General features: G+C 52.3%; 2 long non-coding RNA genes across 2 annotated transcripts; both read left to right on the forward strand.

The window, feature by feature from the left end:
- Positions 1 to 8,454: 8,454 nt before the first annotated feature.
- Positions 8,455 to 8,933, forward strand: LOC128818187 (uncharacterized). Its single transcript, XR_008440404.1, has 3 exons — positions 8,455 to 8,677; positions 8,758 to 8,785; positions 8,880 to 8,933. It is a non-coding gene; the product is annotated as an uncharacterized LOC128818187 (long non-coding RNA).
- A 5,043-nt stretch (positions 8,934 to 13,976) lies between these two features.
- On the forward strand, positions 13,977 to 14,650 carry LOC128818465 (uncharacterized). Its single transcript, XR_008440488.1, has 4 exons — positions 13,977 to 13,995; positions 14,098 to 14,141; positions 14,223 to 14,263; positions 14,345 to 14,650. It is a non-coding gene; the product is annotated as an uncharacterized LOC128818465 (long non-coding RNA).
- The last annotated feature ends 326 nt before the right edge of the window (positions 14,651 to 14,976 follow it).

Consider the following 14,976-nt stretch of genomic DNA (forward strand, 5'->3'; position numbering starts at 1 on the left):
CCACTCAGGGCCACAGGCCCCTGGAGGCAAAGATCAGCCTTTTTCCTTGGGAAAGAAAAGTGGCCAGCCCAGGTTCCTGATGTCAGTTTGTAGGGTTCCTTTGGGACTGTCAGGGCAGCACAGGTTTGAGCTGGGGGCAGCTTGGGTCTGCGACACATCCTCGATCGTTTGGATTTTTGGAGGTGTCTGGCCACTTCAGGGCCACAGGCCCCTGGAGACAAAGACTGGTCCTTTTCCCTGGGAAAGAAAAGTGGCCAGCCCAGGTTCCTGATGTCAGTTTGTAGGGTTCCCTTGGGACTGTCAGGGCAGCACAGGTTTGAGCTGGGGGCAGCTTGGGTCTGCGACACATCTTCGATCGTTTGGATTTTTGGAGGTGTCCGGCCACTTCAGGGCCACAGGCCCCTGGAGGCAAAGATCAGCCTTTTTCCTTGGGAAAGAAAAGTGGCCAGCCCAGGTTCCTGATGTCAGTTTGTAGGGTTCCTTTGGGACTGTCAGGGCAGCACAGGTTTGAGGTGGGGGCAGCTTGGGTCTGCGACACATCTTCGATCGTTTGGATTTTTGGAGGTGTCCGGCCACTCAGGGCCACAGGCCCCTGGAGGCAAAGATCAGCCTTTTTCCTTGGGAGAGAAAAGTGGCCAGCCCATGTTCCTCATGTCAGTTTCTAGGGTTCCCTTGGGACTGTCAGGGCAGCACAGGTTTGAGGTGGGGGCAGCTTGGGTCTGCGACACATCTTCGATCGTTTGGATTTTTGGAGGTGTCCGGCCACTTCAGGGCCACAGGCCCCTTGAGGCAAAGATCAGCCTTTTTCCTTGGGAAAGAAAAGTGGCCAGCCCAGGTTCCTGATGTCAGTTTGTAGGGTTCCCTTGGGACTGTCAGGGCAGCACAGGTTTGAGGTGGGGGCAGCTTGGGTCTGCGACACATCTTCGATCGTTTGGATTTTTGGAGGTGTCGGGCCACGCAATGTCACAGGCCCCTGGAGACAAAGACCGGTCCTTTTTCCTTGGGAAAGAAAAGTGGCCAGCCCAGGTTCCTGATGTCAGTTTGTAGGGTTCCCTTGGGACTGTCAGGGCAGCACAGGTTTGAGGTGGGGGCAGCTTGGGTCTGCGACACATCTTCGATCGTTTGGATTTTTGGAGGTGTCCGGCCACTCAGGGCCGCAGGCCCCTGGAGGCAAAGATCAGCCTTTTTCCTTGGGAAAGAAAAGTGGCCAGCCCAGGTTCCTGATGTCAGTTTGTAGGGTTCCCTTGGGACTGTCAGGGCAGCACAGGTTTGAGCTGGGCCAGCGTGGGTCTGTGACACATCCTCGATCGTTTGGATTTTTGGAGGTGTCCGGCCACTTCAGGGCCACAGGCCCCTGGAGGTAAGGATCAGCCTTTTTCCCTGGGAAAGAAAAGTGGCCAGCCCAGGTTCCTGATGTCAGTTTGTAGGGTTCCCTTGGGACTGTCAGGGCAGCACAGGTTTGAGGTGGGGGCAGCTTGGGTCTGCGACACATCTTCGATCGTTTGGATTTTTGGAGGTGTCTGGCCACTCAGGGCCACAGGCCCCTGGAGGCAAAGATCAGCCTTTTTCCTTGGGAAAGAAAAGTGGCCAGCCCAGGTTCCTGATGTCAGTTTGTAGGGTTCCCTTGGGACTGTCAGGGCAGCACAGGTTTGAGGTGGGGGCAGCTTGGGTCTGTGACACATCCTCGATCGTTTGGATTTTTGGAGGTGTCCGGCCACTTCAGGGCCACAGGCCCCTGGAGGTAAGGATCAGCCTTTTTCCTTGGGAAAGAAAAGTGGCCAGCCCAGGTTCCTGATGTCAGTTTGTAGGGTTCCCTTGGGACTGTCAGGGCAGCACAGGTTTGAGGTGGGGGCAGCTTGGGTCTGCGACACATCCTCGATCGTTTGGATTTTTGGAGGTGTCCGGCCACTTCAGGGCCACAGGCCCCTGGAGACAAAGACTGGTCCTTTTCCCTGGGAAAGAAAAGTGGCCAGCCCAGGTTCCTGATGTCAGTTTGTAGGGTTCCCTTGGGACTGTCAGGGCAGCACAGGTTTGAGGTGGGGGCAGCTTGGGTCTGCGACACATCTTCGATCGTTTGGATTTTTGGAGGTGTCTGGCCACTCAGGGCCACAGGCCCCTGGAAACAAAGACTGGTCCTTTTCCCTGGGAAAGAAAAGTGGCCAGCCCAGGTTCCTGATGTCAGTTTGTAGGGTTCCTTTGGGACTGTCAGGGCAGCACAGGTTTGAGGTGGGGGCAGCTTGGGTCTGCGACATATCTTCGATCGTTTGGATTTTTGGAGGTGTCCGGCCAGTCAGGGCCACAGGCCACTGGAGACAAAGACTGGTCCTTTTCCCTGGGAAAGAAAAGTGGCCAGCCCAGGTTCCTGATGTCAGTTTGTAGGGTTCCCTTAGGACTGTCAGGGCAGCTCAGGTTTGAGCTGGGGGCAGCGTTGGTCTGCGACACATCTTCGATCGTTTGGATTTTTGGAGGTGTCTGGCCGCTCCAGGGCCACAGGCCTCTGGAGACAAAGACCAGTTCTTTTCCCTGGGAAAGAAAAGTGGCCAGCCCAGGTTCCTGATGTCAGTTTGTAGGGTTCCGTTGGGACTGTCAGGGCAGCACAGGTTTGAGGTGGGGGCAGCTTGGGTCTGCGACACATCTTCGATCGTTTGGATTTTTGGAGGTGTCTGGCCACTTCAGGGCCACAGGCTCCTGGAGGCAAAGATCAGGCTTTTTCCTTGAGAAAGAAAAGTGGCCAGCCGAGGTTCCTGATGTCAGTTTGTAGGGTTCCCTTGGGACTGTCAGGGCAGCACAGGTTTGAGGTGGGGGCAGCTTGGGTCTGCGACACATCCTCGATCGTTTGGATTTTTGGAGGTGTCCGGCCACTTCAGGGCCACAGGCCCCTGGAGACAAAGACTGGTCCTTTTCCCTGGGAAAGAAAAGTGGCCAGCCCAGGTTCCTGATGTCAGTTTGTAGGGTTCCCTTGGGACTGTCAGGGCAGCACAGGTTTGAGCTGGGTGCAGCTTGCGTCTGCGACACATCTTCGATCGTTTGGATTTTTGGAGGTGGCTGGCCACTTCAGGGCCACAGGCCCCTGGAGACAAAAACCAGTCCTTTTCCCTGGGAAAGAAAAGTGGCCAGCCCAGGTTCCTGATGTCAGTTTGTAGGGTTCCCTTGGGACTGTCAGGGCAGCACAGGTTTGAGGTGGGGGCAGCTTGGGTCTGCGACACATCTTCGATCGTTTGGATTTTTGGAGGTGTTCGGCCACTTCAGGGCCACAGGCCCCTGGAGACAAAGACTGGTCCTTTTCCCTGGGAAAGAAAAGTGGCCAGCCCAGGTTCCTGATGTCAGTTTGTAGGGTTCCCTTGGGACTGTCAGGGCAGCACAGGTTTGAGCTGGGGGCAGCTTGGGTCTGCGACACATCTTCGATCGTTTGGATTTTTGGAGGTGTCCGGCCACTTCAGGGCCACAGGCCCCTGGAGGAAAAGATAGCTATTTTCTTTGGGAAAGAAAAGTGGCCTGCCCAGGTTCCTGATGTCAGTTTGTAGGGTTCCCTTGGGACTGTCAGGGCAGCACAGGTTTGAGGTGGGGGCAGCTTGGGTCTGCGACACATCTTCGATCGTTTGGATTTTTGGAGGTGTCCGGCCACTTCAGGGCCACAGGCCCCTGGAGACAAAGACTGGTCCTTTTCCCTGGGAAAGAAAAGTGGCCAGCCCAGGTTCCTGATGTCAGTTTGTAGGGTTCCCTTGGGACTGTCAGGGCAGCACAGGTTTGAGCCGGGGGCAGCTTGGGTCTGCGACACATCCTCGATCGTTTGAATTTTTGGAGGTGTCCGGCCACTTCAGGGCCACAGGCCCCTGGAGGCAAAGATAGCTATTTTCTTTGGGAAAGAAAAGTGGCCAGCCCAGGTTCCTGATGTCAGTTTGTAGGGTTCCGTTGGGACTGTCAGGGCAGCACGGGTTTGAGGTGGGGGCAGCTTGGGTCTGCGACACATCTTCGATCGTTTGGATTTTTGGAGGTGTCCGGCCACTTCAGGGCCACAGGCCCCTGGAGACAGAGACCGGTCCTTTTCCCTGGGAAAGAAATGTAGCCAGCCCAGGTTCCTGATGTCAGTTTGTAGGGTTCCCTTGGGACTGTCAGGGCAGCACAGGTTTGAGCTGGGGGCAGCTTGCGTCTGCGACACATCTTCGATCGTTTGGATTTTTGGAGGTGTCCGGCCACTCAGGGCCACAGGCCCCTGGAGACAAAGACCGGTCCTTTTTCCCTGGGAAAGAAAAGTGGCCAGCTCAGGTTCCTGATGTCAGTTTGTAGGGTTCCCCTGGGACTGTCAGGGCAGCACAGGTTTGAGGTGGGGGCAGCTTGGGTCTGCGACACATCTTCGATCGTTTGGATTTTTGGAGGTGTCCGGCCACTTCAGGGCCACAGGCCCATGGAGACACAGACCGCTCCTTTTTCCCTGGGAAAGAGAAGTGGCCAGCCCAGGTTCCTGATGTCAGTTTGTAGGGTTCCCTTGGGACTGTCAGGGCAGCACAGGTTTGAGCTGGGGGCAGCTTGGGTCTGCGACACATCCTTGATCGTTTGGATTTTTGGAGGTGTCCGGCCACTTCAGGGCCACAGGCCCCGGAAGCAAAGATCAGCCTTTTTCCTTGGGAAAGAAAAGTGGCCAGCCCAGGTTCCTGATGTCAGTTTGCAGGGTTCCCTTGGGACTGTCAGGGCAGCAGAAATTCTTGGTGGTGACAATTTGGGTGTGGGACTCAGCCTGCCTTACTTAGATTTGTGGAGGGAACCGCCTATTCAGAGCCACAGGCCCCTTGAACTTGATCCCCAGCCCTTTTCCCTGTGAAACAAAAACCACCACTCCCGATTTTTATGCTAGTTTGCAGGAGGTTCTTGTCACTGCCAGGGCAGCCCGAATTTTCGGTGGGGGCAGTTTTGCTCCCTTGTAAATCTTGCACCGTTCGGACCTTGAGGTTGCATAATGTCATTTGGGGCCACTGACCTCTGGACCCAATCGCTGGTCCTTTTCCCTGTAAAACTAAACTCTCTCTCACCGTGTATTGATGTCTGTTCACTGGTGGTGTGCTTCACCCCGAGGGCAGCAAGAGTTCTTGGTGTTGGCATCTGTGGTCTGTGAGAAATCGTTCACTGTCTGCAATTTTGGATGCAATTCCTGTTTGGCTAGGGGCACACAGAGAGGAAAGACTGTTAATTTCCTTGGAAAGCAAAGTCTGACACCCCATTGTTTAAGGGGCAGACAAAAGGCTGCGTGGGGGAGGGAACTCCCCACAGGACCTTTCTTCACCTCATCCCCCACTCCAAAGTGTCGCAGCCCCCTGTGTGACAAGCCGCTTTCAGAGAGTTACCTGGGCACACCTGCATAGGGAGCTGCTAGTCCAGAGGGCCTAACAGGGCTATTCCAAGCGTTCCTCCAGGAGCTATGGTTGGAACATCCAGCAGGGACTGGGGAGCAGCCAGACCCACCTGGGCACGGAGCATCCCTTTGAGAAAATGCCAAGGGAAGAGCCCTCTTGCCAAGGGTCAGCACCTGAGCAGGCCAGGCAGCATGTGGGGTTCCAGGGGAGAGCTTTCAGCTTTCCCCTTTTATTGTGTCAGCCCTTCCCTAGAACCCCCAGACCTTCCACAGCAGTCCCAGAAAAGAGAGGGCTTAGTAGGAGAAAAGGAGTTTAAATTGAGAGAAAAAGCTTCCTTTTCCATTATTTCTTGTGTTCAAATCGTGAGGGAATCCACTTTCCCTGCAATTTTAATGGTCTCAGTGGAAAGAATCCCTGCCTTTTCTATGCTGTTAGGGGTGTTAATTGACAGGGAATCCCCATTTTCCATTATTTTCCAGATTAAATAGAAGGGGAAAACCTTGATAATGTTTTTTATGGGTTTGAATTAAGGGTAACTGCATTTGAATTAAGGGTAACCCTTTGTGTTGTCCTAAGGCTTAAATTGAGGGGAAAGCCCAGCTGTCCCTCCTTCTTAAGGGTTTGGATTGAGGGGAAAATCCCTCTTTCTTCATCACTGGAGAGATTTAAAGTGAGGAAAACCCCTCTTTTCCCAATATTCTCGGGGATTGAATTAAAGGGCAGAAGACATTCATTTGCCATTGTATCAGTTTCAGCGGAGGTAACTGCCCCATTTCCTCCTGTTAAAGGCTTCACTTGAAGGAGGCTCTGTCTTTTTCAGCATTTTAAGGGTTTAAAACTACCTTTCAGGGCACTTCTTTCTGCACCCTAGGACTAAATATCTCAGAGCAGGGCAAGCCTGGCATGTACTTAATCTTTATGCTGCCTGGGAGGCTATTATTTTTCTTATTTTTATTTATAATGTAGATAGCCCTAGGTAGTAGTCCCAAGGAGACAGACTGTTCATATAATTAGTATTCTTCTCCACCCTACTTAGTCACAAGTGGAGTACTACTTAGTAGTCACTGAGGAATAATTATATAAGTTAACAGCAAATTACCCAACTTATCTAGCTATGCTGCCTAAAAACAAAGTTTTATTTCTTTTTTATTTTCAAATAAACAAAGTTTATTTCTTACCAGCTTTCTGCCCTTTTGTTCCAAGTAGTTGTAGCAAAAAAGAAAGTGCTGTCATTTCCCTGGAGAGTTTTCTTCTGTAGCAAGCCCTTTACTCCCCTCGAATTCAAGTCAGAGGAGCCAAACAGCTGCAGCCACTCTGAGGGCTTTTATACCCGGTGGGATTTGCCCCTCTCCTTTCCCAGGCATTGTGGGAACGAGAGGCGGGCCCAATCAGGGGTATATTAACCCCAGCCTTTACCAGGGGCCTTCATTCCCTCTCTGGAATCTGCTGGGGTAAGAGCTCTCCTCTCATTTTGGTGAAGAGGCTCTTTCAGCTTATCTCAGGTTGTTTTCAGCAGGTGCTTTTGGGCATCTAAAGCAACAGAGGCTTTGAAGAGACTGTGAAGAAAACAACGTTGAATACAGGGAGTATTTAAGTTCATGATTTGGGTTTTGCATTCAGGGGTGGTAAGGTGGTTTTGTAATTTATGATTTTGTTTTGTTGTTTTTTGTTTTTTTTTTTTAGGAGGAGTCCAACTTCCTGCAACTCCAGGTTGTGTCAAGTACAACATTTTTTCAGCAGATTCATTGCATCACAAAAGGTATCTGCCCTGTGTCAAAGATGATGTTTGAGATTGAGGCTTCAGATGAGTTGAGGATTGTGACTAGGAGAGGGAGAGTGAGCAGGGTGCCCGGTTAGGAGTTATTGTGGGGGGTTTTGAAGGTAGCAGGGTGAGAAATGGTGTCTATTTGAGGACCCCCCCCAAGGCTTTTCACAAGCATAGCAGAGGCATTCGTGTGTCGTACAGCACACGAGCTCATCCACTGCACTCACAGAAATGCCATGTAACTTTGCCTCTCTCTAATCCAGGTGCCACTCATAATAACAGCCATAGCCTTGGACTCAGGATGAAGCTGGAGACTTGAGGACCCAGGCACGCTCAGAAGAGGATAAGTAGCTGACTTGCTGGGATTTGGCCCACGTAACACTAAACTCATGCATTGATTTTGCTGTTCTTTATTGTAACCGACTAAGGGGCTAACAGGCGATCACATGGCCCTCCGAGGTAGACTCATTTCAGGTCCAACCTGGATTCACATCACCCATCACCCAAAAGATAAGTCGGGGCCACAGCCTGGAGATGGGAGTAGTGGATTGGAAATTCCTGGGATAGATTTGAAAACTAGCAGAGGATAAAGGGATATCTTCTAAGGGGCCTCTTAGGACAGCTAAAGGGAGAGGCTCTACTTTTGATTGCAGCTGTAGGGTGTGCAGTGCAGAACAGTTCCGGTCCGTGTTGTGTTGTCCCATGTACCGTGTTATCTGGTGTGTCTTTGGGGTCCCTTGGATCAGATATCCCTGCCTTTTCCCCTCAAGGGCCTTAACACAAGCATCAGCCAGCATCTCTGGGTTCTCGAACGCTCGCACTTCTCGGCACGACGCCGATATCGTTCGTTCTTTTACCGGCGGGCTCGGCCATCTCTCTTGGTCGCATCTCCGAAGCATCGAGTCGGACGTCTTTTGAGGCCTCCTTCCCGGCCGTATCACCATCCATCCTTTCCAGCCACGAGCTGTAACATCCTGGGGCTTACCAGATTGTGTGGATATGGAAAGCATTCTAAACGTAGCATTGTCTCACAGCCATCCTGATCATTGTGACCAACAGTTCTTTTAACGGGTCACTCTGTTCCAGTCTTCTCCAGGAGCTCTTCTGCTCCTTAGAGCCTCCTCCATCCACCACTGCCAGAGCATCGGTCATCTCTTTTGGCATCCTCTCGCTCCTCGCCATTATTCTTCTTGCCAGGAAGGTATCATCCTTGTGTCACGCCGTTCGTATCATAACGTGTTGTTTGTGTCATAACGTGTTGTTTGTGTTTAGCGTCCCCTTGTTTGTCCCGTCCTGTGTCACGGGTGTCTGCACATATTTGTCCCAGAGCTGTTCTGCCCTGCTGCATAGCCTGGTGTAATAGGATAAGTTCTGGGGACTTGAAATTTGCAGTGCAGGGTGTAGTTGGACTCTAGATGGTATTCCTAGATTGGCATAAGGTGTTTGCAGCTGTTAAGTTATCTTGCAACCATTTGACTTTTGTCCTAACTCTCTTTCAGATGCAGGTGGATTAAATCTGTGGCAGAGCCCCCCCAGTCCCTGGAGAGGGGGTTCCCCTGAGCAGGTCAGTCACCGTTTGTCTCTGCAGTGGAAGTATAAATGGTGACTGTGTGTTACAGTACTGTTTTCTGTCTTTATTTTTAGGCATTAAATCTGGATCTCTGCAGTCAAGGTGAGCAGTGACCGGTTGCAGAAACAGGTGTTCTCACTCAGGTCTCAATTTCTGGTGCAACTCTAAAGCCTCCATTCTTGTTTGTGTGCTTTAGGCAATCCACTCGGAGTATGCCAAGCCCCCGTCACCAACCAGCCGATGGACCGGGTTTCCTGTGCTCGTGAGTCCTCTGGAAGTATTTCAGGGCCGTAATGAAGCCTTGAAATTTTGTATTTCAAGGTCCCATCCGGGTAGCCTTTGGCAAGGGCCGAGGAGTTGCGGTGAGTCGCCGAGGTAGGGAGAGGGAGCCAGGGTCCACTTAGGTTTCAGCAATGCCGAGTCACTTTGTCTCTTCTCAACCCAGGCGTACCCTGCGATGACGGCGTCAGCCTCCGAGCACGGCCAAAGCGTGCGGCCCAAGGAGCCGGGCATTCTGAGGAGAACGGTGAGTAGCAGAATTGCTGGGTTTTGTCCGTTGTACAGCTAAGATCACGCAGTGATGTTTGGTGTTCTCGATTGCAGTTGAGCAAGGGACTACAGCCCGGTGATCGTAAGAAAATTCCCAGCAGGCGAGGCGGCCTCCGTTCGCACGCGACGTGGATTCTCATCCCCGGATGTCCGAGAGATAAGTCGAGGGCTACGACCTTGAGAGGGGATGAAAGCGAGGCGCTGGGAGCGTTTTTTGAATCAGCTTTGGTGGCAGGGATGTGCAAGAAGTATCCACTTAGGCCACCTAAAGGGAAAGGGTTTTTTTTGATCACAGTGCTCAGGGCAGAGCAGTTCTGGTGTGTGTTGTGTCACTTGTCTATTGTGCATTCTGTGTGTTTGGGTATTTCGTGTCACATGGCTTTTTTACCTTAGCCCTTTGAGGGCCCTATCAGAAACCCTGGCCTCATTTTTGGCATCCGTGATCTCCGCATTCCTTGGACGGGCACCAGTGCAATAGGACTCTTGATTCCAGAGGTCAGACAGGCATCTGAATTGCATCTCTCTTTAGAAGCATCCAGTCAGATGTCTTTTAAGGTCTTGCTCTGAGCTGTGTCAACAGCCACACACCGCAATGATCCCTTAAAGCCGATTAGGACTGATAAGAATGCAAAGCTAGCTAGAGCCTTCGGACCGTAAAACATTCCTCTCTGCAGTTCTCTTAAGAAATCATTCTGTTAGCATCTTGTTCCTGCAGGGTTCTCTGAGCCTCATCGGCTCCGAGCGGTCCGTCTCACCTAGGTCATCTCGTTCCGCATTCTCCCGGCGCTCGCCGGCATTGTTCTCACCGAGAGCTCTCTCCCCCTGTCGCGTCCCCTCGTTTGTCACGTTCTGTCCTGTGTCACGGGTGTCTGCACGTATTTGTCCCGGAACTGCTCTGCCCTGCTGCATAGCCTGTAACAGGACAAGTCCCAGGAGTTGAAATTTCTGCTGCGGGGTGTAGTTGGGCTCTAGATTGTATTCGTAGATTGACATGTTTGGTGCTGTTAAGTTATCCTGCAGCCGTTTGACATTACTCCTACCTTTCTTTCAGATGCAGGCAGATTAAATCTGTAGCAGAGCCCCCAATCCCGGGTCAAGGGGTTTTCCCTGAGAAGGTCAGTCGCTGTTTGTGTTTGCAGGGGAAGCATAAATGGTGACTATGTTACAGCACTGTTCTTTGTCTTTATTATTAGGAAGTCCAGGCAGATAGCTGCAGCCAAGGCCAAGTGTGCCAGGTGAGCAGTGGACAGAAGCAGTTGTTTTCGCACAGGTCTCAGTTTCTGGTGCACCTCTAACCATCCGTTCTCATTTGCGTGCTTTAGGCCATCCACTCGGCGTACACTAAGCCCATGTCATCAGGTGGCGGACGGACCGGGTTTCCTGCACTCGTGAGCCCTCCGGAAGTATGACGGGACCCCGTGATGAAGCCCACACATCTTGTATTTCAAGGTCCCGTCTGGGTAGCTCACGGGAACGGCCGAGGAGCTGCGGTGAGTCGGGGAGGTAGGGAGGAGGAGAGGGGGTCCACTCCAGTTTCAGCCGTGCCCAGTCACCTTGTCTCCACTTAACCTAGGCGTACCTCGTGACGGCAGCGTCGGCCTCGGAGCACGGCCGAAGCGTGCGGCCTGAACGCCAGGGCTCTCTTAGGAGAAGGTGAGTAGCAGAATTGTCAGGTTTTAGCCCGTGTGCTGTTAAGATTGTGCACTGATGTTTCCTTTTCTTTGTCTTGGCAGACGAAGAGATAAGAGCCTGGTGACAGCTGGAACTTCCCAGACGGGGAGGTGGCCTTCTTTTGCACTCGACAGGGATTTGCACGCCCAGAAGTGTGCAAGATAAGTCGAGGGCTACGACCCACTGAGGGGAGGGAAGCGGGGTGCTGGCTTGGGACTGCCCGGAAGGGATTTTTGAGTCTGCTTTGGAGATGGGGATGTCTAAGAAGTGTCTCATTAGGCCACCTAAAGGGAAAGCGTCTCTTTTGATCTCAGCGCTGAGGTGCGCAGGGCAGAGCAGTTCCGGTGTGGGTCGTGTCACTTGTCTCTTGTGCATTCTGTGTTGTTTGGGTCTGTCACGTCACTTGTCTTTTTTTACCTTAGCTGTCTGAGGGTCATCTTGGCATCTGTGATCTTTGCGTTCCTCGGCCCGGCCCCAACGCCACAGGCCTTTTGACTCGGGAGTCCCGACAGGCATCGCAGTCGTATCTGTCTTTAGAAGCATCCGGTCAGATGTCTTTGAAGGTCTCGTTCTGAGCGGTAGCGACAGCCGCACACCCCAACGATCCATTATAGCGGCTTAGGACTTGTGAGAACGCCAAGCTAGGTAGCTCATTCTTACTGTAGGCTTTTCAGGCATCCGCTTGTGCAGTTCTCGGAAGACATCGTTTTCTTAGCATCTTCTTCCTGCAGGGTTCTTTGAGCCTCATCAGCTCCGAGCCGTCCGTCTCCCCTAGGTCATCTCGTTCCGCAATCTCTCTGTCCTCGCGGGCATTTTTCTCGCCAAGAGATTTTTCTCCTTGTGGCGTCCCCTCGTTTGTCGTGTCCTGTCCTGTGTCACGGGTGTCTGCACATATTTGTCCCGGAGCTGCTCTGTCCTGCTGCATAGCCTGGTGTAATTGCACAAGTCCTGGAGACCTGCAATTTGGAATGGGGGATGTAGTTGTATTCTAGATGGTATTCCTAGATTCACACAGGATGCTTGGACCTGTTAAGTTACCCTACAGTTGTTTGAATTTTCTCCTAACTTTCTTTCAGATGCAGACATTTAAGATCTGTGGCAGAGCGCCCCTCCTGGGTCAGGGGGTTTTCCCTGAGAAGGTCAGTTGCTGTTTGTATTTGCAGGGGAAGCATAAATGGTGACTATGTTACAGCACTGTTCTTTGTCTTTATTATTAGGAAGTCCAGGCAGATAGCTGCAGCCAAGGCCAAGTGTGCCAGGTGAGCAGTGGACAGAAGCAGTTGTTCTCGCACAGGTCTCAGTTTCTGGTGCACCTCTAACCATCCGTTCTCATTTGCGTGCTTTAGGCCATCCACTCGGCGTACGCTAAGCCCATGTCATCAGGTGGCGGACGGACCGGGTTTCCTGCACTCGTGAGCCCTCCGGAAGTATGACGGGACCCCGTGATGAAGCCCACACATCTTGTATTTCAAGGTCCCGTCTGGGTAGCTCACGGGAACGGCCGAGGAGCTGCGGTGAGTCGGGGAGGTAGGGAGGAGGAGAGGGGGTCCACTCCAGTTTCAGCCGTGCCCAGTCACCTTGTCTCCACTTAACCTAGGCGTACCTCGTGACGGCAGCGTCGGCCTCGGAGCACGGCCGAAGCGTGCGGCCCGAACGCCAGGGCTCTCTTAGGAGAAGGTGAGTAGCAGAATTGTCAGGTTTTAGCCCGTGTGCTGTTAAGATTGTGCACTGATGTTTCCTTTTCTTTGTCTTGGCAGACGAAGAGATAAGAGCCTGGTGACAGCTGGAACTTCCCAGACAGGGAGGTGGCCTTCTTTTGCACTCGACAGGGATTTGCACGCCCAGAAGTGTGCAAGATAAGTCGAGGGCTACGACCCACTGAGGGGAGGGAAGCGGGGTGCTGGCTTGGGACTGCCCGGAAGGGATTTTTGAGTCTGCTTTAGAGATAGGGATGTCTAAGAAGTGTCTCATTAGGCCACCTAAAGGGAAAGCGTCTCTTTTGATCTCAGTGCTGAGGTGCGCAGGGCAGAGCAGTTCCGGTGTGGGTCGTGTCACTTGTCTCTTGTGCATTCTGTGTTGTTTGGGTCTGTCACGTCACTTGTCTTTTTTTACCTTAGCTGTCTGAGGGTCATCTTGGCATCTGTGATCTTTGCGTTCCTCGGCCCGGCCCCAACGCCACAGGCCTTTTGACTCGGGAGTCCCGACAGGCATCGCAGTCGTATCTGTCTTTAGAAGCATCCGGTCAGATGTCTTTGAAGGTCTCGTTCTGAGCGGTAGCGACAGCCGCACACCCCAACGATCCATTATAGCGGCTTAGGACTTGTGAGAACGCCAAGCTAGGTAGCTCATTCTTACTGTAGGCTTTTCAGGCATCCGCTTGTGCAGTTCTCGGAAGACATCGTTTTCTTAGCATCTTCTTCCTGCAGGGTTCTTTGAGCCTCATCAGCTCCGAGCCGTCTGTCTCCCCTAGGTCATCTCGTTCCGCAATCTCTCTGTCCTCGCGGGCATTTTTCTCGCCAAGAGATTTTTCTCCTTGTGGCGTCCCCTCGTTTGTCGTGTCCTGTCCCGTGTCACGGGTGTCTGCACATATTTGTCCCGGAGCTGCTCTGTCCTGCTGCATAGCCTGGTGTAATTGCACAAGTCCTGGAGACCTGCAATTTGGAATGGGGGATGTAGTTGTATTCTAGATGGTATTCCTAGATTCACACAGGATGCTTGGACCTGTTAAGTTATCCTACAGTTGTTTGAATTTTCTCCTAACTTTCTTTCAGATGCAGACATTTAAGATCTGTGGCAGAGCGCCCCTCCTGGGTCAGGGGGTTTTCCCTGAGAAGGTCAGTTGCTGTTTGTATTTGCAGGGGAAGCATAAATGGTGACTATGTTACAGCACTGTTCTTTGTCTTTATTATTAGGAAGTCCAGGCAGATAGCTGCAGCCAAGGCCAAGTGTGCCAGGTGAGCAGTGGACAGAAGCAGTTGTTCTCGCACAGGTCTCAGTTTCTGGTGAAAGTCTCAGCATCCCTTTTGTTTTTTTTTTTTTATTTTAGGCAGTTCTCTCGCGAGATGTCTCTGATCCCAGATGTCTGAGGCCAGGTGGGTGCAAGCTTAAGGTGTAGGTGGGCGTACTTGTCAGGTCAGGGTGGTGGTCTTTTCTCGGTATCTCAGTGTGGTTGTTTTTGCTTTGTTTCTTTGCAGGTGTCATTGCTGCCCTAGGCGTGTGAAGGAACAGAGTCAAGCGGGTGAGTCGGCATTTAGGCTGGGTGACTCATAGGTGACCGTTATGCGGCAGCACGCTAAGCCTGTACCTTTTCCTTTTGTAGGTATCCTCCTGGCAGCCTGTTGAGTCGCATCAAGATTTCAGGTGAGCCGGGGCAGCGGTGCGTCAGAGTTCCGGGGATTCCTCTTTTGCAGGGCGCTAGTTGCATTTTCTGTTTTGTCTTAGGTACCGTGAGGAGGCGCATAGCTGAAGTTTGGAAACGGCAGCACCGAAGCGGATGTAGAGAACATGTCGCCGTCCACGTCTGGCTGACGATGGATTTTGTCCGGTCGTCTTGCAAAAGCTAAGTGTCGGGGCCAGTAGGTGGGAGAAGGGGAAAAACCTTTACTATCACAGGAGACAATTTGATGTTAGCTTAGAGGAGAGGCCCATAGTGGGACGGGCCCCTCGGAAGCAGAGGGAGAGGGTTTCTCCTCAGCCTCACCAGAGTCTTCGCCGGGCAGGGCAGTTCCGATCCGTCTTCGCGTCCTCGCGAGGTTCGCGTCGGCGGCCTTCTTTGACTCTTGACGTCGTCGTGGATCTTTTCACCCGAGGAGCTCGCCTTCACGTCCGGAGCTCTAGCCACGGTCACGCCGTAGTCATCGCTTTCTTGTCTAGGCCTACTGAGCTTCTTAGGCTTCCTCTTAAGTCCTTTGGCACTAACATCTTGAAAGGAGTTAAATTTCATCATCACATGCTATTGCCCTAGGGCTTTCTTTCCTTTGGCATCATCGGCCTATGACTCATCTTGGACTAGCAATCTTGGGTCCATAAGGTGGAACTGCCAGGCAGTTTTCACTCGTGTCTGTGTTATGTCG

This window comes from Vidua macroura, chromosome 23 (genome assembly GCF_024509145.1).
Source record: "Vidua macroura isolate BioBank_ID:100142 chromosome 23, ASM2450914v1, whole genome shotgun sequence".
Classification (NCBI taxonomy): domain Eukaryota; kingdom Metazoa; phylum Chordata; class Aves; order Passeriformes; family Viduidae; genus Vidua; species Vidua macroura.